The sequence below is a fragment of the Heptranchias perlo genome, chromosome 3 (assembly GCF_035084215.1).
Source record: "Heptranchias perlo isolate sHepPer1 chromosome 3, sHepPer1.hap1, whole genome shotgun sequence".
In the NCBI taxonomy this organism is placed as follows: Eukaryota; Metazoa; Chordata; class Chondrichthyes; order Hexanchiformes; family Hexanchidae; genus Heptranchias; species Heptranchias perlo.
This window is the reverse complement of record NC_090327.1, coordinates 85,289,519-85,315,400: the sequence shown is the minus strand read 5'-3', so window position 1 is coordinate 85,315,400 and position 25,882 is coordinate 85,289,519. Positions and strand designations below refer to the sequence as shown.

The 25,882-nt window shown below is 43.1% G+C and overlaps 1 protein-coding gene across 3 annotated transcripts in view; it reads left to right on the top strand.

The window, feature by feature from the left end:
* pag1 (phosphoprotein membrane anchor with glycosphingolipid microdomains 1) overlaps positions 1 to 25,882 on the top strand; it is a 161,677-nt gene that overhangs the window by 48,907 nt on the left and 86,888 nt on the right. For 2 of the 3 annotated variants that reach the window (XM_067980702.1, XM_067980704.1), the window contains exon 2: positions 14,762 to 14,840. The gene's annotated coding sequence lies outside the window, so the exon portion shown is untranslated. Of the gene's footprint in view, positions 1 to 14,720; positions 14,841 to 25,882 lie in introns of all 3 variants that reach the window. The other variant, XM_067980703.1, reaches the window with a different exon arrangement.

Below are 25,882 nucleotides of genomic sequence, written 5' to 3'. Positions count from 1 at the left end.
AAAGAGAGCCTGGTTTTCTTGGCTTATGTTCTTTAGTGAGAAATGTTGAGGTAGGAGCCTTCGGCATAGCACACAACCAAGAAAGAATCAGGATATTGTGAAGCAAACAGAAAGTCATTGACTTTCAACTTTTTGTCCCTTAACAAAAGTCAATATGTGGCAAGAATAAGAGAATGCACGATCACAAATTGCATCTTGATTTTGCTACAGCTGAGCATGAAATTCCGGGCAGCATGACTCTAATGAGTTGTCAGTGAATCAGCTGAGCAAGTGATAATGAGTTATCACACCTTGTTTTTAATAGAGAATTGAGAAATTGTAAGGCTGACTAGTTTGGTTCCATAAAATCAAAATTTGCATTAACATGTTGCATACAAAAATGCCGTTGACATTGAAGACAAGTTTCAAAATCTGAAATTTGTTGATGTGATCTCTGTGACACAGCTCACAGAAAAAAGAATGGGAAAAAAAATCTCATCCTGCAGTTGTCTCATTCTTTCCTACTCCTTTCTCTGTTGCTTTTTCTATGTCTTCTACACTTCTCACCATACAGCTGTAGCACACTTTTTTCTCATTGGTATCTATCTCACTCGTTTGACTCTTTCCTTCATTGTTTCTCACTCTTGTTCCTTGTGTTTCCATTCTCTTCTGCGTGTCGCTCAATCTGTCTCTTACTGATGTATGTTCCTTTACAAATGTACTAAATTTCTATCTCCTATTTTGTAATACCCAGGATACTCGGCAAGATTATAGCCAACATTTACTGGGTTGGAGGTGACATGTGGGACAAAGTGGAATGGTAGTTGCTGAAATATGCACAGGAGAGAAGGTGAAGGGGAATGTGAAGAAATATGGGGAATGGGGGCCTAGTATCATAGTAGGTACAGCACAGGAGGAGGCCATTCAGCCCATCTTGCCTGTGCCAGCTCTTTGAAGGAGCTTTCCAATTAGTCCCATTCCCTTGCTCTTTCCCCATAGCCGTAAAAAAAAAATTTCCCTTCAAGTATTTATCCAATTCCTTTCACGCTTCTGTGTTAAATTTTATCCACCATGTGTCTGCCCATTTCAACAGTCTGTCCTCCTGAGGCCTGTTACTATCCTCTACATTTGTCTACTATGTTTCCAAGTTTCGTGTCATCTGCAAACTTTGAAATTATACCAGATCATTAATACATATCAAAAAGAGCAGTGGTCCTAATACTGACTCCTGGGGAACACCACTGTATACTTCCCTCCAGTCTGAAAAACAACCATTTACCACTACTCTCTGCTTTCTGTCCCCTAGTCAATTTTGTATCCATGCTGCCACTATCTCTTTAATCTCATAGGCTTGTTAGCAAAATTAAAGCCCATTATGTGGTGCTTTATGAAATGCCTTTTGAAAGTCCCGATACACAACATCAACTGCACGACTCTCATCAACCCTTCTTACTTCATCAAAGAACTCAATCAAGTCAGTCAAACACGATTTTCCTTTAACAAATTTGTGCTGACTTTCATTTATTAGCCCATACTTTTCCAAGTGCCAATTAATTTTGTCCCAGATTATTGTCTAAGTTTCCCCACCACCGACGTTAGGCTGACTGGCCTGTAATTGCCGGATTTATATCTCTCCCCTTTTTTGAATGGGGCGGAACATTTGCGATCCCTCAGTCCTCCAGCAACATCCCCATATCTAAGGAGGATTGGAAGATTGTGGCCAGAGCCTACGCAATTTCAACCCTCACTTTCTTCAGTAACCTAGGAAGGATCCCAACTGGACCAGGTGACTTCTCTAATTTGAGTACTGCCAATCTTTTAAGTACCTCCTTTTTATCTATTTTTATCCTATCCAATATCGTGACAACCTCCTCCCTTACTGCTACAACGGCAGCATCCTTTTCTCTAGTGAAGACGGATGTGAAGTATTCATTTAGTACCTCAACAATACCCTCTGCCTCCATAAGAAGATCTCCTTCTTCTTTGTCCCTAATCGTTCCAACGATTCCTTTGACTACCCTTTTACTATTTATATGTTTATAAAAGACTTTTGGGTTCCCTTTTATCTTAGCCACTAATTTATTCTCACACTCTCTCTCTGCCCCTCTTCCCCTTTTTAGATCTCCTCTGTATTTTGTGGTTTTTTAAATTCATTCATTGAATGTGGGCGTCGCTGGAGAGGCCAGCATTTATTGCCCATCCCTAATTGCCCTTGAGAAGGTGGTGGTGAGCCGCCGCCTTGAACCGCTGCAGTCCGTGTGGTGCAGGTTCTCCCACAGTGCTGTTAGGAAGAGGGTTCCACGATTTTGACCCAGCGATGATGAATGGCAATATATTTCCAAGTCGGGATGGTGTGTGACTTGGAGGGGAATGTGCAGGTGGTGTTGTTCCCATGTGCCTGCTGCTCTTGTCCTTCTAGGTGGTAGAGGTCGCGGGTTTGGGAGGTGCCGTCGAAGAAGCCTTGGCGAGTTGCTGCAGTGCATCCTGTGGATGGTACATACTGCAGCCACAATGCGCCAGTGGTGAAGGGAATGAATGTTTAGGGTGGTGGATGGGGTGCCAATCAAGCGGGCTGCTTTGTCCTGGATGGTGTCGAGCTTCTTGAGTGTTGTTGGAGCTGCACTCATCCAGGCAAGTGGAGAGTATTCCATCACACTCCCGACATGTGCCTTGTAGATGGTGAAAAGGCTTTGGGGAGTCAGGAGGTGAGTCACTTGCCGCAGAATACCCAGCCTCTGACCTGCAATTGTAGCCACAGTATTTATGTGGTTGGTCCAGTTAAGTTTCTGGTCAATGGTGACACCCAGGATGTTGATTGTGGGGGATTCGGCGATGGTAATGCCGTTGAATGTCAAGGGGAGGTGGTTAGACTCTCTCTTGTTGGAGATGATCATTGCCTGGCACTTGTCTGGTGTGAATGTGACTTACCACTTATCGGCCCAAGCCTGGATGTTGTCCAGGTCTCGCTGCATGTGGGCACGGACTGCTTCATTATCTGACGGGTTGCAAATGTAACTGAACACTGTGCAATTATCAGCAAACATCCCCGTTTCTGACCTTATGATGGAGGGAAGGTCATTGATGAAGCAGCTGAAGATGGTTGGGCTTAGGACACTGCCCTGAGGAACTCCTTCAGCAATGTCCTGGGGCTGAGATGATTGGCCTGCAACAATCACTACCATCTTCCTTTGTGCTAGGTATAACTCCAGCCACTGGAGAGTTTCCCCCCTGATTCCCATTGACTTCAATTTTACGAGGGCTCCTTGGTGCCACACTCCGTCAAATGCTGCCTTGATGTCAAGGGCAGTCACTCTCACCTCACCTCTGGAATTCAGCTCTTTTGTCCATGTTTGGGCCAAGGCTGTAATGAGGTCTGGAGCTGAGAGTTTGGATTCCGCCAGGACCAGAGCATCGGTGAGCAGGTTATTGGTGAGTAAGTGCCGCTTGATAGCACTGTCGAAGACACCTTCCATCACTTTGCTGATTGAGAGTAGACTGATGGGGCAGTAATTGGCCGGATTGGATTTGTCTTCCTTTTTGTGGACAGGAAATACCTGGGCAATTTTCCACGTTGTCGGGTAGATGCCAGTGTTGCAGCTGTACTGGAACAGCTTGGCTAGAGGCGCATATAGTTCAGGAGCACAAGTCTTCAGCACTACAGCCGGGTTGTTGTCGGGGCCCATAGCCATTGCTGTATCCAGTGCACTCAGCTGTTTCTTGATATCATGTGGAGTGAATCGAATTGGCTGAAGACTGGCCTCTGTGATGGTGGGGATATCGGGAGGAGGCCGAGATGGATCATCCACTCTGCACTTCTGGCTGAAGATGGTTGCAAACGCTTCAGCCTTGTCTTTTGCAGTCACGTACTGGACTCTGCCATCATTGAGGATGGGGATGTTTACAGAGCCGCCTCCTCCCGTTAGAGCTTTGATCTGATCCATTGGTTGTGGAATCGCTTAGCTCTGTCTATAGCATGTTGCTTCTGCTGTTCAGCATGCATGTAGTCCTGAGTTGTAGCTTCACCAGGTTGGCACCTCATTTTTAGGTACGCCTGGTGTAGCTCCTGGCATACTCTTCTACACTCCTCATTGAACCAGGGTTGATCCCCTGGCTTGTTGGTAATGGTGGAGTGAGGAATATGCCAGGCCATGAGGTTACAGATTGTGCTGGAATACAATTCTGCTGCTGCTGATGGCCCACAGTGCCTCATGGATGCCCAGTTTTGAGCTGCCAGATCTGTTCTGAATCTATCCCATTTTGCACGGTGGTAATGCCGCACAACACGTTGGATGGTGTCCTCAGTGTGAAGACGTGACTTCGTCTCCACGAGGACTGTGCGGTGGTCACTCCTACCAATACTGTCATGGACAGATGCATTTGCGACAGGTAGATTGATCAGCACGAGGTCAAGTGAGTTTTTCCCTCATGTTGGTTCGCTCACCACCTGCCGCAGGCCCAGTCTGGCAGCTATGTCCTTCAGGACTCGGCCAGCTCAGTCAGTAGTGGTGCTATCGAGCCACTCTTGGTGATGGACATTGAAGTCCCCCACCCAGAGTACATTCTGTGCCCTTGCTACCCTCAGTGCTTCCTCCAAGTGATGTTCGACATGGAGGAGGACTGATTCATCAGCTGAGGGAGGGCGGTAGGTGGTAATCAGCAGGAGGTTTCCTTGCCAATGTTTGACCTGATGCCATGAGATTTCATGGGGTCCGGAGTCAATGTTAAGGACTCCCAGGGCCACTCACTCCTGACTGTATATCACTGTACTGCTACCTCTGGTCGGTCTTTCCTGTCGGTGGGACAGGACATACCCAGGGATGGTGATTGAAGAGTCTGGGACATTGGCCGAAAGGTATGTATTCTGCCTGGTTCTGTACTGTATTATGAACCTTACATTAGTCATAAGCCTCCTTTTACTGTTTCATTTTAATCTCTATCTTTCGTCATTCAGGTTGCTGTAGTTTTGGGTGCCCTTCCTTTCCCTCTCGTAGGGATGTCTCCACAATACCCAAACTAACTCCTCCTTGATGGCCTCCCATTGTTCAATTACTGTTTTGCCTGTCAATTTTTGATTCCAATCCACTTGGGCAAGATCCCTTTTTAACACACTGAAATTTGTCCTCTTCCAGTTAAGTATTTAAAACCATAGAAAAGATACAGCACAGAAGGGGACCATTCGGCCCATCGTGTTCGTGCCGGCTCGAAGAACAACCAGGTGCCCATTCTAATCCCACCTTCCAGCACCCGGTCTGTCGCCCTGCAGCTTGCAGCACTTTAGGTGGAGGTCCAGGTCCAGGTAATTTTTAAATAGTTGAGGGTCCCTGCCTCTACCACCAATCCGGGCAGTGAATTCCATACACCCACCACCCTCTGGGTAAAAAAGTTTTTCCTCATGTCCCCTCTAATCCTTCCGCCAATCAGCTTAAATCTATCCTCTAGTTCTTGAACTCTCCGCTAGGGGAAATAGGTACTTCCTGTCTACTCTATCTGGGCCCCTCATAATTTTGTACACCTCAATCAAGTCACCCCTCGGCCTCCTCTGCTGCAAGGAAAACAATCCCAGCCTATCCAATCTCTCCCCGTAGCTGCAATTTTCAAGCCCTTGCAACATTCTTGTAAATCTTCTCTGCACTCTCTTGAGCAATTATGTCCTTCCTGTAATATGGTGACCAGAACTGCGCACAATTCGGTTCCATCGTTACATCCCTGCTTTTGTATTCTATACCTCGGCTAATAACGGAGAGCATTCCGTATGCCTTCTTCACAACCTTATCTACCTGTATTGCCACCTTCAGGGACCTATGCAGGTGCACTCCAAGGTCGCTCACTTCCTCTACCCCTCAATATATTCCCTTTTACTGTTTGCCCTCCCTAAGTGCATTAATTTTCACATTTGACTGTTCCTTGTTCTTTTCCATAACTATTCTAAATCTAATATTATGATCACTGTTCCCTAAATGCTCCTCCACTGAAACATGCTCCACCTGCCCCAATTCATTCCCCAGAACTAGATCCAGCACTGTTTCCTTCCTGGTTGGGCTGGAAACACACTGTTTGAAAGTTCTCTTGTACACATTTCAGGAATTCCTCCACCTCTTTGCCCTTTACACTGTTACTGTCCCAGTCTATATTGGAATAATTGAAGTCCTCCATTATCACTACTCTATATTTCTTGCATCTTTCTGTAATATGCCTGAAAATGTTCTCCTCTATCTCCTTCCCATTATTTGGTGGCCTATAGTATACACCCAGTAGCGTAATAGCTCCTCTATTGTTCCTTAATTCTAACCAAATAGATTCTGTCTTTGACCCCTCAACTACATCATCCCTTTCCAGTGCTATAATAGTTTCTTTCATCATTACTGCCACCCACCCTTCTTTCATTCCTTCCCTATCTTTTCTGAATACCTTGTAGCCAGTAATATTAAATACCCAATCCCCCTTTGAGCCAGGCCGCTGTTACTGCCACTATATCATAGTTCCATGAGGCGACTTGAGCCTGCAGCTCATTAATCTTATTTACCACGCTACGTGCATTTACGCAAATGCACTCCAATCTCATCTTAGACTGCCTTGCATTTGCCTCTTCTGATTCCTCCAATTTCTGAACTATTCTTTACTCTTCTGTTACTTGGAGCCCATCCCCCTGCTGAATTAGGTTAAACAGTCTCCCACAGCACTAGTTAACGTCCCCGTGAGGACATTGGTCCCAGCTTTGTTGAGATGCAACCATCCATCTTGAACAGATCCCTCCTGCCCTAGAACTGATCCCAATGCCCCGGTTGAGAAAGGCATGGATGTTAAGGAACTTGGGGAAATAAATAGTGATGTCTTGAGGAGTGTACATATTACAGAGAGGGAGGTGCTGGAAGTCTTAACGCGCATCAAGGTAGATAAATCTCCGGGACCTGATGAAATGTATCCCAGGACGTTATGGGAGGTAAGGGAGGAAATTGCGGGTCCCCTAGCAGAGATATTTGAATCATCCACCGCTACAGGTGAGGTGCCTGAAGATTGGAGGGTAGCAAATGTTGTGCCTTTGTTTAAGAAGGGCGGTAGGGAAAAGCCTGGGAACTACAGACCAGTGAGCCTGACATCTGTAGTGGGTAAGTTGTTAGAGGGTATTCTGAGGGACAGAATCTACAGGCATTTGGAGAGGCAGGGACTAATTAGGAACAGTCAGCATGGTTTTGTGAGAGGAAAATCATGTCTCACGAATTTGATTGAGTTTTTTGAAGGGGTAACCAAGAAGATAGATGAGGGCTGTGCAGTAGACGTGGTCTACATGGACTTCAGCAAAGCATTTGACAAGGTACCGCATGGTAGGTTGTTACATAAGGTTAAATCTCATGGGATCCAAGGTGAGGTAGCCAATTGGATACAAAATTGGCTTGACGACAGAAGACAGAGGGTGGTTGTCGAGGGTTGTTTTTCAAACTGGATGCCTGTGTCCAGCGGTGTGCCTCAGGGATCGGTGCTGGGTCCGCTGTTATTTGTTATTTATATTAATGATTTGGATGAGAATTTAGGAGGCATGGTTAGTAAGTTTGCAGATGACACCAAGATTGGTGGCATTGTGGACAGTGAAGAAGGTTATCTAGGATTGCAACGGGATCTTGATAAATTGGGCCAGTGGGCCGATGAATGGCAGATGGAGTTTAATTTAGATAAATGTGAGGTGATGCATTTTGGTAGATCGAATCGGGCCAGGACCTACTCCGTTAATGGTAGGGCGTTGGGGAGAGTTATAGAACAAAGAGATCTAGGAGTACAGATTCATAGCTCCTTGAAAGTGGAGTCACAGGTGGATAGGGTGGTGAAGAAGGCATTCAGCATGCTTGGTTTCATTGGTCAGAACATTGAATGCAGGAGTTGGGATGTCTTGTTGAAGTTGTACAGGGCATTGGTGAGGCCACACTTGGAGTACTGTGTACAGTTCTGGTCACCCTATTATAGAAAGGATATTATTAAACTAGAAAGAGTGCAGAAAAGATTTACTAGGATGCTACCGGGACTTGATGGTTTGACTTACAGGGAGAGGTTAGACAGACTGGGACTTTATTCCCTGGAGAGTAGGAGGTTAAGGGGTGATCTTATAGAAGTCTATAAAATAATGAGGGGCATAGATAAGGTCGATAGTCAAAATCTTTTCCCAAAGGTAGGGGAGTCTATAACGAGGGGGCACAGATTTAAGGTGAGAGGGGAGAGATACAAAAGGATCCAGAGGGGCAATTTTTTCACTCAAAGGGTGGTGAGTGTCTGGAACGAGCTGCCAGAGGCAGTAGTAGAGGCGGGTACAATTTTGTCTTTTAAAAAGCATTTGGACAGTTACATGGGGAAGATGGGTATCGAGGGATATGGGCCAAGTGCAGGCAATTGGGACTAGCTTAGTGGTATAAACTGGGCGACATGGACATGTTGGGCCGAAGGGCCTGTTTCCATGTTGTAACTTCTATTCTATGAATCTGAAGCCCTCCCGCCTGCACCATTGCTGTAGCCACACATTAACCTATCTTATCTTACTATTCCTATACTCACTAGCGTGTGGCACTTGGAGTAATCCAGAGATTACTACCTTTTGAGATCCTGCTTTTTAACTTCCTCCCTAGCTCCTGAAACTCTGATTGCAGGATCTCAACCCTTTCCCTTCCTATGCCATTATGTCCCACGTGGACCACGACTTCTGGCTGTTCCCCTTCCCTCCACAAAATGTTCTGCACCCTCTGTGATGACCTTCACTCTGGCACCAGGGAGGCAACACACCATGTAAGACTCAAGTCAGCGGTTGCAGAAACACCTGCCTAACTCCCTGACTATCGAATCCCCTTTAACAACTGCATTTATTTTGCTCCCCCTCTGCAGCCGAGTCTCCCACGGTGCTGTGGATTTGCTCCTGACTGCATCCCCCCAAGGTGTCAACGCCCTCACTAGTATTCAACACTGAATACCAGTTTGTGAGTGCCACACTCCCAGGGGACCCCTGCACTGCCTGCCTGTTCCTCCTAGTTTATCTGGTGGTCACCCACTCCCCCTCCACCCGAACTCTCTGTAACTGCGGGGTGACCACCTCCTGGAACATGCTATCCATGAAACGCTCAGCTTCCCTTGTGTACTCTGGTGATGCCAGCTGCTGCTCAAGCTCAAACTCAAACTCTGAGCTTGAGCAGTTGGTGGCACTTCCTGCACATGTGGATTTCCAGGACACATGAAATTTGGCACATGTGAGGAAATGACAGGTTGTTGGGGGAAGCTGGGCTTTGGGTCTATTTGTGGGGCTTAGGGTCTGGGAAAGCTGGAATTTGGAGCTTTGGGATTATTGCAGGACAGGAGAAGAGACTAAGCTGTGATAGTGGACAAGGAGCTATCGTTTGTTTTACCTTTAATCAAATTGGGTGGTGCTCACACCTTGAAACATAAGTGATTTCTGATCGTCACTGCAGCTGTCTCATTGCCCTTCAGTATAACAGTCTTCTTGAATTAAACTATTTTTAGTTTAAACATTTTACAGTTTAAGGAGAAGAGATGACTTGAGGAGGGGGAAGAGGAGGAAAAAGAAGCCAAGTCATGCCCAGTTGCCAAGAGGAGAAACTGTGGTTGGGCCATCATTGGAAGGAGCTGCAAGCACATTGGATGGGGGAAAGGTGGTGGCAGCTGAAGCATCAGGGGCAGAGATGGTGAGCTTTGGAGGAGACTGCATGTCTGCAGCCCCAAGTAAAAGAAAGGGACCATCTGCGCTGTCAGGAACAGAGCATGGTCGTGGCTGAGTGGAAGCATTGCCGGGAACATTGAAGAGGGGTTGGGGGAAGCGTGACACTGCACTTTTACAGATGTGCAAACTCATACTGAGGATTATGTGGCTGATCTGTATCTTAACTCCATTTACCCGCCTTGGTTCCGTAACCCTTAATACCCTTGCCTAACAAAAATCCAACAATGTAATCTCCGTTTTGACCTCTCCTCAGCAGCTTTGTGGGGGAGTGTTCCAGATTTCCACTACCCTTTGTGTGAAGAAGTGCTTCCTGACATCACCCCTGAATGGCTAGCTCTAATTTGAAGGTTATGCCCCCTTGTTCTGGACTGCCCCACCAGTGGAAATAGGGTAGATAGAGAGAAACTATCAACTCCTTTAATCATCTTAAACACCTCAATTAGATCACCCCTTAATTTTCTAAACTCAAGGGAATACAAGCCTAGTCTGTGCACCTTGTCCTCATAATTTAACCCTTTAACCTCGTTATCACTCTGGTGAATTTGCGCTGCACCCCCTCCAAGGCCAGTCTATGCTTCCTGAGGTATGGTGCCCACGGCTGAATGTGGTACTCTAAATGGAGTCTAACCAGAGCTTTATACAAGTGTAACATAACTTCCACCCCTTGAGATAAAGGCCAACATTCCAATAACCTTTTAAATTATTTTCTGTGCCTGTCCACAAGCTTTGTGATTTCTGTACATGGACCCCTAAATCTCTACTACTTCATAATTCCTAGCTTCTCACCATTTAGAAAATACTCTGATCTATCTTACTTGGGTCCAAAGTGGATGACTTAATACTTCCTGTAAGGAATCTTACAACACCAGGTTATAGTCCAACTGTTTTATTTGAAAATCACAAGCTTTCAGAGGCTTTCTCCTTCGTTAGGTGAGTGTGGTGTCCCCCACTCACCTGACAAAGGAGAAAGCCTCCGAAAGCTTGTGATTTTCAAATAAAACAGTTGGACTATAACCTGGTGTTGTAAGATTCCTTACATTTGTCAACCACAGTCCATCACCGGCATCTCCACATCATCGTAATACTTCCTCACATTGCCATCTGTCACAGTTTTGCCCACTCACTTAATCTATCAATGTCCCATTGCAATTTTCTGCTCCATCGACACTATTTACTGTGGAACCTAACTTGGTGTCGTCAGCAAACTTAGACATACGGCTCTCTATATCTTCATCTAAAACATTTATAAATATAGCGAAAAGTTGAGGCCAGAGTACAGATCCCTGGGGGACACCACCTGCCAAATGGAGTACATACCCATTATCCCTACTGTCTCATACCTCTTAACCAATTCCCTACTCATGTCAGTAGGTTGCCTCCAATTCCATGCACTTCCATTTTTGTTAAGTTTCTTAGGTGGAACCTTGTTGAATATCTTCTGGAAGTCCATATAAGTAACATCCGTAGACACTCCCTTATCTACCATGTTGTTACCGCCTCTCAAAATTCAACTAGGTTCGTTAGTCATGACTTACCCTTTACAAATCCTTGCTGGCTCTCTCTGATCAGTTCATATTTGTCCAAGTGCTCAGTCACTCTGTCCCTAGTAATTTCTCCACCACTGACATTAGACTAACGGGCCTATCATTATCTAGTTTATCTCTCCTGCCCTTCTTAAATAATGGAGTGACATTGGCAATTTTCCAATCCAAGGGGACAATTTCTGAATCGAGAATTTTGGAAGCTTTATAGTGCGCTGGTCAGTATTTTGTTCACTTCTGGTTATTGAGGCACAAGAGAAAATCTAAGCAGCCAAGACTGGAAATAGTACAAAGAAGGGCCACAAGGCAGATCCCTGAAAAGTTAAGAAAAACTCTTTAATTCTTCGGCTTGAAAGAAGACAATTGAATGAGAGTTGACCTTATAAACCTATAAAAGGTGATAAGCTTGAAAGAAAAGGTTAATCCTGAGCATTGCTCATTTTATACCTTAACTGCAACGTGGAGATACAAGTATAAGCTGATTAAAGGCAAATTTTGGACTTGTCAGGAAGCACGTCGCACAGTGATTAATATCTGGAATGCTCTTTTAGAAAGGGTAATCATCCAAGAGTCAGTTAGACATTGTGATGGGGGAAACATGAGCTTAAATGGACCAAATGGCTTACATTGCTTATATTTACCTTTTTTTATGATGACATAGGATTATGCACTTTTTAAAGTACTTATCTATATCTGAGTATCAAAGAGTAATACTTAGAAATACATAGAAGTTACAACATGGAAGCCTGTTTTACTGCAAATGAAGTACTTTTGAAGTGTAGTCACTGTTGCAATGTGTGGAAACGTGGCAGCCAAACATCTGTTCTTTAGTGATGTTAATTGAGGGATAAATTTTGGCCAGGACACTGGGAGGGCCTCCCGATCATCTTCAAATAGTGCCATGAGATCTTTTACATCGACCTGAGAGGGCCAACAGGACCTTGGTTTAAGATCTCATCCGAAAGACGGCATCTCCAACAGTGCTTTCAACATTCCTTCAATACTACACTGAAGTGTTAGCCTGGATTATATGCTGAAGTCTCCGCAGTGGGACTTGAACCCAAGACATTCTGACTAGAGCGAGGGTGCTACCACTGAACTAAGGCTAACACCTAATAGTTACAATCACATTTACCCACTCTGTTCCCATATCCCTTCAGCACCTTTTCTTCATCCACCTATCCAATCTAATCTTGGATGTTAACATTGTTTCTGCCCTGGAAGTGCATTCCACAGTCTCACAGCTCTCTGAAAATTGGTTTCTCTTCCTTTTCAGTTCTAAATCTCTTACTTTTAATTCTGTATCTATGACCCATCACTTACTGGAAACAGTCTACTTCTATCCACCCTGTCCCATCCTTTCATAATTTTATACACTTCTATCAAATTGCTCTGTAATCTGCATTATTCTAACAAAAAAAGACCCAATTTTTCAAGTCTTTCTTTGTATTTGTATTTCCTCATACCAGGCAGCATCCGAGTGAATCTGCATTGTACCCTCTCAAAAGCTTAAATATTCTTCCTATTGTATGGAGCCCAATACTGCACACAGTAATGTAACTGAGATCTTAAGGTTTATTATAGGCTTCGTGTAAGCTTCAGAAGGGACAGGTTCAAGTAAAAAAATAAGGATCTGTTCCAATTAGAATGATGTAATGCTTGCTGGCAGATGCCCTTCTTGGGATTCTCCATCATTAAAATGCAGCTACATAGTACTAGGGTTGGTCTAATGTTGATATCTCCATTCTATGAAGCATACTGGAAGAGCAAGTACTTTTTTCCCACATTAATTTTCACCTTTAACACTATCAAATGCTTTTGGTGCTCTAAACTCTGCATGCCCTACATATTGTAAATAATTATCGATTGATTTGGGACATTTGGAGGAAAAGACCAACATTGTTCACTGATGAAAGAATTACTTGTCTAATATAAGAAACTGAAAACCGCAAACAAATGAAGTCAATTTGGTTTTAATTTCAATATTCAAATAAGGTACAGAATGTGCAAACTAATACTTTGGCTCTAGCTATAGTATTGATATCATGTATCCAATCTGACCTAGTGTAACCCTTTTTTAATTTAAAAAAAACTTAATCATCTGACCCCTACACATTCTGATTCACAAAAGATGTGAAATTGCTGCTGTTTGAGTGTTTTATTTTCCAGATTACAATACTAAAGATCCTAAAAACATGGGATTGTTGTTTCTACTATCATACAAAGCACATTGTCTGCTCATCTAAATTTGCTTATGTTTTGGACTCGTTGGAGAAAATGGAAGACATAAATAAATAAGATCTTAGCTTTTCCTTGCTATCATGAGTTTATTTTCCTTCTCTTTCCTACCCCCCCCCCCCCACCCCCCTACCGGCTTATATCCTCCCGTATTCTTAAAGGCAGTAATTCATGCTGGGGTACATTGTTGTTTCTGTCTTCACGTCTGACTAATGACCCAGAAATTGCTGGAGCAGCGCATCTCACAGCGAGCACCGTGAATTGGATTTTTTTACCTCACCCTTCAGATCGGATTATTTTTGCGTCGCAAATTGCTGGAAATGCGAATTGATGGCGCGGAGACATCAACAGTGCATCTGGGACTTCATGACCGTCGGGACCAATGGTCTATTTCCTTAACCAATGAAATTTAAGGAGAGAAAAAGAAACCGAGCAAATGAAGGAGAAAGAAATAGGGTGAATTAGAATCAAATTAGATACAGAAAGAGAGTGAAAGAAAGGTTCGATTAAAAGAGAAAAAAAGCGAAGGAAAGGAAAACTACGTTTTTTAATTTCAAATTTAAAAGACCTCTAGGAACAATTTGCTACCTGTAGCAGCGAGACTCCACAATTTCAATTGTTCCCTTTCTGGACCTCCAAGGTTGAGTTTCATGTTGGGACCATAAATCACATCATTAACAGGGTCCTTTCAACATGAAATACCAGCTCTAAAAGGCTGCGGTGAGATTCATATTTATGGCGCAAATCCAGCAATTTCTTGACACCCACGGGGCGGTTGATGAGTGGCTTCTGTTTTTGCGAGGCTAACAGCGGAGCGGCATGAATTGTCCAGCAACTTGTGCCGATTCGCAACTCGCGCCGTATCTCTTCCTCACCACAAATTGCCAGCTTTTTATACACTACTTTTATTATTTTTTTCCACCAATTTCTGAGCCGTTGTTTGCACAATCCAACCACATGGGAAAATAGAAAAGTACAAGACTGGAAAAGATGCTGCAGTCTATTTGGCTGGTTCTCAAGTTGTTCATGTCATCCCAAGAAACTTTGAAGCCAGTCAGAATTTGAAACGAGCACAATAAATGTATAATAATTAACCTGTAGACAGTTGAATTAATACCACTTTGTGGAGAAAGATCATTGGCTGAGTGGCAAGTTCTATTGCCTGGTTTCCCCTTTCATTTCTGGTTCATTTTTTTTTCCGTCTATATTGTCATCCTTTTTGCTTATTGGTGTTATTGTTTCTGCTCTTTCAGGATATGATTGTTAATTTGTTTCCCTCTGGCACTCGTTTCAGACTTCAGTAACAGCACATTGGGAGGAACTGGAATTCTGTTGTAGTGGAGTCTCGGAAGCACAACTGAAGCCTTATCCTGGTACAGTATACACTGTTAATTTTGTACACACCATGCAGTATCATTTTTGGATTGTTGAGAAACAGATTTTAGACCAAAGCCATTTCACGTACTTAAGATTTTATTGTAAACTTCCTCACTAGTAGCCAGTAAACTGTACAGACCCATTGATACTCGACTGTTTCTTCAATGGAAAAAGAGACAATTGAATATTGTTCTTATGACGCATCTCATTGACCTTAAAAAAAAAATTGTGGTATTTTCAGTTGATGCCTGCTCTGTGGAAGGGGGGAGGAAATGGGACTTTATCCAACTTGTTTATGTAAGCTTGAGTAAGTTATTTCTGTAAGTGCAATAATGTTCTTGTCCTGCTCGTATTTTTATGCTGTACTGACACCAGTATAACGTGAATTCAGTGCAAGTGTTCTAGTATAGAGTAATGGAATCCAATCTGAGGTAATGTACTTTGACAACAAATCTGTCCGCTAAGTGTCATGAGTTCGCCTGCCCTTAGGCCAGGAGCATCTCACAGTAGATTTAAGCATACATAGGTTAAGTCAGGTGTATGAACTGCTAATGTTGTTCTAATTGCTCCAGGTGCACTTGCAGGTTATTAGCTGCTGCTGACTCTCTCTATTCTACCTGTTTGATCTCTCTGGGCCACCTCAAATTCCCTTTTCCTGATGAAACATGCATTGTGTAGTGCAATCTCCTGCCCTATCCATTGCTATTCCCTCACTGAACCTCTATCCTGCTGTTGTCCAGGAGACAAGAATCTGGGACAGGCACATAGGATTCCCTTGCTGTTACCAGGACAGCCTCAGTTGTGCCCATCATGGCCACTGGTGCTGTCTGAGCAGCCACTCAAGCTGCTTCATTCCCCTATCCCATGTTTATCCTGTCCACTATGCTCCCTGAAGTTAAATTTATTAACTTTCTCCACATTCCACTCTCTGTACCCCATGCCCCATCTCTGGTTTTTGCTCAGTTCAGAACCACCACCACCGCCCCCCCACCCCCAAAAAAAAATCCTGGAATCTCTAGCTGCCTACCTTTTCTGCATTGTGCTAAAAAATTTCTGTTGTCCTCTAAGCAACATCAACATCCACATCCTCCCATCCACAACCTCATTCTGGCATACAAGCAGCCTTGGTATCCATTGCCAGCTCTAGCTTGATCACATCCCTTTTTGAGGCCAAATCCTATCACTAATCTAAAGACAGCCTGGATAGCAAGAACAACCTTGAACTCCTCTTTACCACCACACCCCAGCCTCTTCTGATACCCTCCCTTGTTTCCAAGATCAAGGCCTTCTGTATAACTGCCCCTGCCTCCTGCACCTCCAAGCTTGCTTCTCAACTCTTTCCCTCCTCCTCTCTTTCCCCCCCCCCTTTAAATGTTGAAAATTCTTCCCCAGTCCTCAAAGTTGTTGTCTACATGCAGGCTACTACCCAAATCCCTACTATCCTATTTTCAGACGCATCTACAATAGCAAGATGTCTTGGTCAAAATCATAGACGTTCTGTGGTACAATGAATTCAGAGCTCTGTCACTTATCAGACTCCTCAATCTCTCTGGCTTTCATTCTCCTTGTGGTCCATCTCTGCAGTATCACACTTTTATAGTTCCACTTCTATATGTCCAGTGGAGTCACTACATTCCACTAACTTTTGTATTCTAGTGCTGCAGGACTCCACCTTTTAATCCTCTCCTATTTATTAAACAAGCGGCCAGTGTTGACATGTATGCTGATAACACATCCTTTTTTTGTGATTACCAGCAATTTCAAGACTGTTGATACAGTTTGATTGCCTCGCAAATTCTGCATGAATCAAAATTTCCTTCCAGTCAATATTAGCATCATGATTAACTGGAGTGCCATAGAGTACTGCTTAGTATAACCCTGACCAACATGAGTGAGATGATGTCATTTAAGTTGTTTCATCCATGTGATATAACAGTAATTGAGAAATGCATTATGTATAGAGAATATAGGATGTTTAAAAACATTTATATTTTAATATTTGTGGCTGAGTACCACTTACTGAATTCTATGGAGTTGGGGACAAGTCGCATAACTCCATGAAAGCTATAGTCTGACAAAAGATATTTTGCTGGCAGCAGCTCCCAAGCTTAAGGGATAATTTTGCTTGCCTCCAATCTTCAAGGCTCAATTATCACATTTCAACCTATTTACAAATAATAAATTAGAGGGTTTGTCAGTTCTGATTCCAAACATGAAGGAATAAGATGTTTTTTAAAGTTCCGATAGCAGCACATTTTAAATTGTAGCAAAGAGACTGCGGGCTCGTAGGCTAGCCCTGATCCCCAAATAAGGATATGGCCCTTTTAAGAAACCTCATCTTTTTAAGGGGAAGTGCATGGCCCTTTTAAGAAACCTCAGCTTTTAAAAAGTATTTGAGGCTGGAGTGGGTGGAAACCTTCCCCAATCAGATGAGAATAAAAGGGCGAGGTCAAGAGAAGTAAAAACATCTGAACAGGAAGCTTGAAGGCACCTGGGCTCTGAGACCTGAAAGGCAGTTGAAAGAGCCTGGGAGTGGGAAAGTGTACTAGGTGTTGCCAAAGGTACTGTAGTATGGCTTTTTGTGGAGTGATTTAAAAGAAAAGTGTTTTGAAGTATGAATTGGTCAAGGACTACTGTTTGTCATATGAAGAAGGTTATGAGACGGTATAACCCTGTGACAAAGTATATTCCTGACCTCCAGTTTTACCTACAGCGGTTCTGACAATTTCATGCAGGCAAGTGGCATTCAGATCATATCGAATGTCTGTTAAAATCTAATCTGTTGCTTACCATATAGGTGGTGTGATTTCTATGTTCTGAATCTGTCTCTGTATACAGTAAACTCACCATGAGCAGATTGGTGCCAGAATGATTTTGAAAGCAGTACAGTGTGACTAACTGACGTATTTACTGCTGAAATAACCCTTCCACCTCATAGTCACTGTTATTTCATTTGCAATGTTGACATATTGAGTGGTATTTGCATACATGCAACACCAAAACATCGGCCCAGAATTTGCATCTTGCGGCATGCCCAAATCTAATATTGCTGACTTTAATACAAAACTTGCATTAAAGCATACAAACAAGGTGTTGGATTACATTTTTAACTAAATACTCATTTACATCCTTCCATGGGATAACGCATTCTCCTGTGGGACCTGGTTTGTAAAGTGCTTTGAGTGGAACCATGGACCATTTCATAAGAGTTTCATAAATCCCCTTGCTTCTGGCATGTTACCTGGAGGGGATAACTTGATGCTCTGACGAGGTTCTAAACAATTTCATATTTTGCTGCATCTTACTGTCTGATAGTTGGCAATCAGCAGCCACACCACCACATTTACTGATGCTGGACACAATCTAAGGTGATCTTTGCATGTAGACAACATGGGTCATGTAATCATTACATGGATTTCTTCATAATTTGCCTGTTGCTGTTTCTTGTACAAGTAATGTGTGGTGAAAAATTTAAGAGGTTTGTGACCATAAATGGAGAACATGCAACTGGGAAAAAGGGCTGTGTTAATACTAATTTTACTGGCGTGGATGATCCTGGGGTCATCCCTGTCAGTGAAATCTAAAACCATGTTCTGTTTGTATCACAGAGTTGGCAGGATTTGAAGGTACTTCATAGGATGGAATTTTGTAGTTTTAAAATTTCAATTTCATCAAACTGCTGCTGCAGTTGTTGGGGGGGGGAAGAATAACCATTGTTTGAAAACAGTGCAAGTTAGAGCCTTCGCGTTCTTGTGAAAATATCGCTTAATTTTTCATGTTCACGATGGTGGTATTTTTATCCAAAATGCAAATTTGTTCTGTTTTTACACCGTGGAACACATCAAAATTGTTGCAACAACCTGAATTTGTTAGAAGCATCTAGGTACAGCTGACTCTCCCTCCATTTTGGGATGATTGTGGGAGATTTGAAAGTGATCTGTGGAGGATGCAGCAATTTAGTGATGGGGGAAGAAGAGAGTTCATGAAGGAGTCAAAGGCCCTTAAAACTAGATAATGAGCAGTCACTAATTATTACTTGAATCTTTATAAAAAAGCTTCTAACTTATAAATGTCATAATAACTCTGCATCCGAAGGGCCTTTTTCAGCTTCTACATGTGAACTTGCATGGAAGGTGATTGAGCAAGTATTGTACTAAGAAATTAATGCAGAGTAGAGAAGATACCGTTCATAATCATTATAAAAACATAACTGGTGTAAAACTTTTCCAATGTGCTTCAGTCAGCTGTTTGAACATTTCCAAGGAATCTTCAGGGAAACAGCTTGATTCCTTCAATTACTATTATGGTATTGAAAATCACATTAGTTTCAGTTCTTCACATTCTGTACTCCTATTTCGTAGTATTACAGGGGGAACTTGGATGCAGCTGGGTCGGTCAGTGGCATTATATTCATTCTCAATGCATATCTTATGGGTTTCATAAAATGGTTACAGGACTGAAGGAGGCCATTGAGCCAATGCTGGCTCTTTGTACGAGCAATCCAGTTAGTTCCATTCCCCCACTCTTTCCCCGTAGCCCTGCAAATTTTTTCCCTTCAAGTATTTATCCAATTCCTTTTTGAAAGCCATGATTGAATCTGCATCCACCACCCTTTCAGGCAGCGCATTCCAGATCATAACAACTCGCTTTCTTTATGTCGCCTTTGATTCTTTTGCCAATCACCTTTTAAATCTATGTCCTCTGGTTCTCGACTCTTCCGCCAATGGGAACAGTTTCTCTTTATTTACTTTATCTAAACCCTTCAAGATTTTGAACACTTCTATCAAATCTCCTCTTAACCTTCTCTGCTCTAAGGAGAACAACCCCAGCTTCTCCAGTCTATCCACGTAACTGAAGTCCCTCATCCCTGGAAACATTCTAGTAAATCTTTTCTGCACCCTCTCCTAAAGGCCTTCACATCCTTCCTAAAGTGCGGTGCCCAGAATTGGACAATACTCCAGCTACGGCCGAACCAATGTTTTATAAAGGTTCAACATAACTTCCTTGCTTTTGTATTCTATACCTCTATTTATAAAGCCCAGGATCCCGATTGCTTTTTTAACCGCTTTCTTAACCTGTCCTGTCACCTTCAAATATTTGTGCATATAATACCCCCAGATAGCTCTGTTCCTGCACCCCCTTTAGAATTGTACCATTTAGTTTATATTGCCTCTCCTCATTCTTCCTGCCAAAATGTATCACCTTGCACTTCCCTGCATTAAATTTCATCTGCCATGTATCCGCCCATTCCATCAGCCTGTCTATGTCCTCTTGTCTATATTACTATCCTCCTCACTGTTTACTACACTTCCAAGTTTTATGTCTTCTGCAGATTTTGAAATTGTGCCTTGTACACGCAAGTCCAAGTCATCAATATATATCAAATAAGCAGTGGTCCTAATACCCTAGTGGGGAACACCACTTCCTCCAGTCCAAGAAACAACCGTTCACCACTACTGTTTCCTGTCGCTTAGCCAATTTCGTATCCATGCTGCCGCTGCCCCTTTTATTCCATTGGGCTTCAATTTTGCTGACCAGCCTATTATGTGGCACTTTATCAAACACTTTTTTGAAAGTCCATATATATACATCGACCGCATTGCCCTAATCAACCCTCTTTGTTACCTCGTCAAAAAAACTCAATCAAGTTAGTTAAACATGATTTGCCTTTAACAAATCTGTGCTGGCTTTCCGTTATTAATCCCACACTTGTCCTAGTGACTCTTAATTTTGTCCCGGATTATTGTTTCTAAAAGCTTCCCCACCACTGAGGTTAAACAGGCCTGTAGTTGCTGGGTTTATCCTTGCACCCTTTTTTGAACAAGGGTTTAACATTTGCAATTTGCCAGTCTTCTGGCACTACCCCTGTATCTAAGGAGGATTGGAAGATTATGGCCAGCACCTCTGCAATTTCCGCCCTTACTTCCCTCAGCAACCTAGGATGCATCCCATCTGGACCAGGTGACTTACCTACTTTAAGTACAGCCAGCCTTTCTAGTACCTCCTTTATCAATTTTTAGCCCATTCAGTATCTCAACTACCTCCTCTTCTACTGTGACTTTGGCAGCAGCATCTTCCTTGGTAAAGAACTCATTTAGTACCTCCGCCATGCCCTCTGCCTTCATGCATAGATCTCCTTTTGGTCCCTAATCAGCCCACCCCTCCTTACTACCCGTTGACTATTTATATGCCTAGAGAAGACTTTTGGATTCCCTTTTATGTTAGCTGTCAAGTCTGTTCTCCTACTCTCTTTGCCCTTCCTTTTTTCTTTATTTACTTCTCCTCTGTACTTTTTATTTCAGCATAGTTCTCACTTGAATTTTCAACCTGACCTGTCATACGCCCCCTTTTTCTGCTTCATCTTACTTTATCTCTTTCGTCATCCAGGGAGCTCTGGCTTTGGTTGCCCTACCTTTCCCCCTCGTGGGAATGTGCCTAGATTGTACCAAACCATCTTCTCTTTTTAAAGGCCTCCCATTGTTTGATTACAGTTTTGCCTGTCAATCTTCGATTCCAATTTACCTCGGCCAGATCCGTTCTTAATCCACTGAAATTGTCCCTCCTCCAATTAAGTATTTTTACTCTAGATTGCTCCTTGTCCTTTTCCATAACTAATCTAAACCTTATGATACTATGATTACTGTTCCCTAAATGTTCCATACTGTTCCCCACTGACACTAGCTCCATTTCATTCCTCAGAACTAGATCCTTCCTTGTTGGGCTAGAAACATACTAATCAAGAAAGTTCTCCTGAACACACTTCAGAAATTCCTCCCCTCTTTTGCCCTTTAGACTACAACCATCCTTATATAGTCTGGGACAGTAAAAGTCCTCCATTATCACTATGCTATTTAGTTCTTGCACCTCTCTAATTTCCCTGCAAATTTGCTCCAATATATCCTTCCCACTAGTTGGAGGCCTATAGAATACACCTAGTAGTGTAGTAATGGTGCCTCTATTGTTTCTTAACTGTAACCAAATAGAATCTGTCTCTCTGTCTCTCTCTGCAATATCCCCAATCTATACTGCCACCACCACCGCCCCCCCACCCCCGCTCTTTTTTTTCCTTCCATATCTTTCCTGAACACCTTGTATCCAGGAATATTTAGTACCCAATCTTGCCCTTTTTTGAGCCAGGTCTCCGTTATTGCCACTACATCATATGCCCAGGTGGCTATTTGCACCGGCAGCTCACCAACCTCATTTACCACACTTCGTGCATTTACACACATGCTCTCTAAACCTATTTTCAACCTACTCGTATTCCACCTAATACTGTATTGATTCTTCTAGTGCTATCTGTCTCTTCCAATCCTTGTGCACTTAGTTTCTCCTTTCTAATGTTACATCCTGGTGCCCATCCCCCAGCCAAATTAGTTTAAACCCTCACCCACAACACTAGTGAACGTCCCCACGAGGACATTGGTCCCAGCTCTGTTGAGGTGCAATTCGTCTGACTTGAACAGGTCTCTCCTGCCCCAGAACTGGTCCCAATGCCCCAAGAATCTGAAGCCCTCCCTCTTGCACCATGTGTCTCTAGCCACACATTAACCTACCTTACCTTCCTATTTCTGTAGTCACTAGCACATGACACTGGGAGTAATCCAGAGATTACTACCTTTTTTGAGGTCCTGCTTTTTAACTGCCTCCCTAACTCCTAAAACTCTGACGCAGAATGTTCTGCACCCTCTGCAATGTTCTTTACCCTGGCACCAGGAAGGCAACACGCCATGTGGGGACTCATGTCGGCAGTCACAGAAATGCCTGCCTGTCCCCCTGACTGTTGAATCCCCTATGACTACTGCATTTCTACATTTCACTGTACAGTCCTTTGCCCCATGGTGCCATGCTCAGGACTGCACTCCTTCGAGGTGTCATCGCCCTCACTAGTATTCAATGCTGAATAACCGGGTGTTTGAGTGTGCCACGCACTCAGAAGATTCCTGCACTATCTGCCTCTTCCTACCCTTTCAGATGGCCACCCACTTGCTATCTTGAACTCTGTGGCTGCGGGGTGACCGTCTCCTGGAACATACGATCTAGAAAATCTTCAGCCTCCTTTATGCTCTGCAGTGACTCCAGCTGCCCTTCAAGCTCAAACACTGGGCTTGAGCTCAAGCAGTTGGAGGCATTTCCTGCACATGTGGCCCTCCAGGACACATGAAGCGTCCTGAAGTTCCCACATGGCGCAGGAATTGGAGGCAATGGGTCTTAGCTGCCCGTCCATTATATTTAGAAACCTTTTCTCTCTAAACTCCCTTTTAGATACTCTTATTAATTTACTTGCCCCAATTAACCTACCCTTTTATTCAGAGTCTGAGCTCCTCCTCTCAGTTCACTGTGATATCACTCTCTGTTCTTAGTGAATGGGGAAAGGGTTCCTCCCTGGTGCTCAGCACTGCTTCTCTCAACTCTGCTCCCGCTTTTGTTCTGATACCTGGGACTCCTCCACTGGTGCTCAGCGCCACTTCTCTTGACTAAATTACCTATTTATTTATAGATAATTACTTTTTCGTCTTTTTTTTGCTTTTAAAAAAAAAATTAGCATCTCCTTCCCCCTCTACACCTAATTCCCACTCTCTCCAAATTCTCAAGTTCCCACTCGGTTCACGATCCACACTGTTTGCGATGCTCGCTCTGTGCTTCAGCCCTCCGTGTGTTCCACCATATAGTCAATGCTTACTAGGCAGACAGATGGAAAAGTAATTGTAATGAATAGCTAGCTGAATAATGGATGTCCAAATAAAACTAACTGATTAATTTGATGTGTGTTGGATGAAACCTAATTTTGCACTGATTTCTCTGCAATGTTTAGGGAATATGTGATATGTTTGTCTACTTGCCACTCCTAGTACACAGCAAAACTGAGCATTTGATATAAGAAATGGATCTCTTGCTAATTGCAAAGAGCCCCTTTGTGTTTAGAGGCTAATTAGTGACTGAGGGAATTTTATATGGCTGCAGCATATTCAAAGCCTCTGAAGATGAGAATAAAACAAGATTAGTTTATACCGTTATTTCAACTGCTCACCCAGCTGTCCAAGGCAATGAATAGCTGATTCATACAGAATTGGAAGGTTTTGGGTTCAATCTCAGGTCTGTTAAGTTAGCTGATCGTGGTGAGGGTGCTCTCCACAGTACCTCTCCATCATACCACATTTGAGATTGGAAACTTACCGTCAGTTATTGCTGGTGAAAATATATATCCTATGATGTATATTGTAGCAGGTGTTAGCTCTGTGCAGACTCAAACGTCAACGTTTACAAGATAAATTAGAAGATAACTCTTGGAATCCTGAAACAGGCCACTTTTAGTATGTTTTTTTCCCCCAATTATAAATCTTAAAGAAGAATTGGTACAATGGCAACTTAAGCTTTGAAGCACAGGTTTTTGACTAGGACCCCTGGAATGTAGGGAGTCCCTGAAATCATGTACCTTTGCATCTGCCATCAAATTTGAGTTTTTCTGTACTAGACTTACTAGCATTGTTTCTGTTGCAAACTAACATAAGTTGATTTTGCAATGTATTACTGTTTTCCTTTGGGAAACTTTTGAAAGTAAGCACAGGTGGTCCCAGAGAGTGCATCAATATTTGCAGCGGTCCCTCAAGTTTTAAAACCATTGCTCTAAAGCAGCAAATGCATCCAACTGTTGGAGATATGGCCAAAAGAATGCAGAGCTGAAAATTGAAGCTGCAGGATCATTAGTCAGCAGTCCACTAAAAAAACTAGTCCACCAGCGTGGTGAAAACTAAAAGTATACCCCCATGTGGCGGAGGCAGTTTTTTTTAAAAAGCAGTTTACATAAGAAGCTTCTTGTGCCTGGGAGGATAGTACTCTGAACATTGTCAACTACATTCAGGGGTCCATTAGACCAGCAATGCTCCATCATCACTTGGAAAATTAATTAGTTTTGGCCTGTTAGACCAGTACTAAATTCAAGCCATGTGACTGTCCTACATTTTAATTGGTAATTCATTTTCATTCATTAGTAGCAGAGAGGAAATTTTGGTGGTGACTGGCATTTTGTGGTGGAATACTGTCAAAACTGATTTTTGCATTAAAGGGGAGGACAGTCCAGGTCAATGATTTAATGAGACTATTTTAAATCCTAAACAAGATGTATAAGATTCTATTTCAGTTGTTGTGTGTTTGTAAACAAAGTGGGGTAGAGTTTCTGCTTTGGGTACAATTGGGAAATTGCGCCCAAAATGTGCTTAAAATGGCACTGGTTAGGTGACCGTTCAAGTTTCTTCTATAACTTATTTGCATAATCACAAATGTAAAATCTTCCATGAAACAGTGCAATTGGTCAGTGTAATAGAACATAATTGTTTCTTTTTTTCTTTCCATCAAGTATTCCTTGATGTATTTAAGAGTGGTAACCTGGTGCAGTTTTATTAATTGTAAACAATTTTACAACACCAAGTTATAGTCCAGCAATTTTATTTTAAATTCACAAGCTTTCGGAGGCTTCCTCCTTCCTCAGGTAAATGTTCAGGAACTCCTCGAAGCCTACGCATTTATACATATAGAACAATACATGGTGTTTACAGAATGCCCCTGCAACTGCCCGTTGCCAAGGCAATCACCGTGTTCAGACAGAGAGGTGTCACCTGCAGAACCCCCGAATACACATTCAACAAAAAAAAAGGAAAAAAAACAGAGAGAGGCAGAAACATCCGGAATGCAGAGAAAGCCAGCAAATGACCCATTATATTAAAAACAGATAACATTTGTTCGCTGGTGGGGTAACGTGTAGCGTGACATGAACCCAAGATCCCGGTTGAGGCCGTCCTCATGGGTGCGGAACTTGGCTATCAATTTCTGCTCGACGATTTTGCGTTGTCGTGTGTCTCGAAGGCCGCCTTGGAGTACGCTTACCCGAAGGTCGGTGGATGAATGTCCACGACTGCTGAAGTGTTCCCCGACTGGGAGGGAACCCTCCTGTTTGGCGATTGTTGCGCGGTGTCCGTTCATCCGTTGTCGCAGCGTCTGCATGGTCTCGCCAATGTACCATGCTCTGGGGCATCCTTTC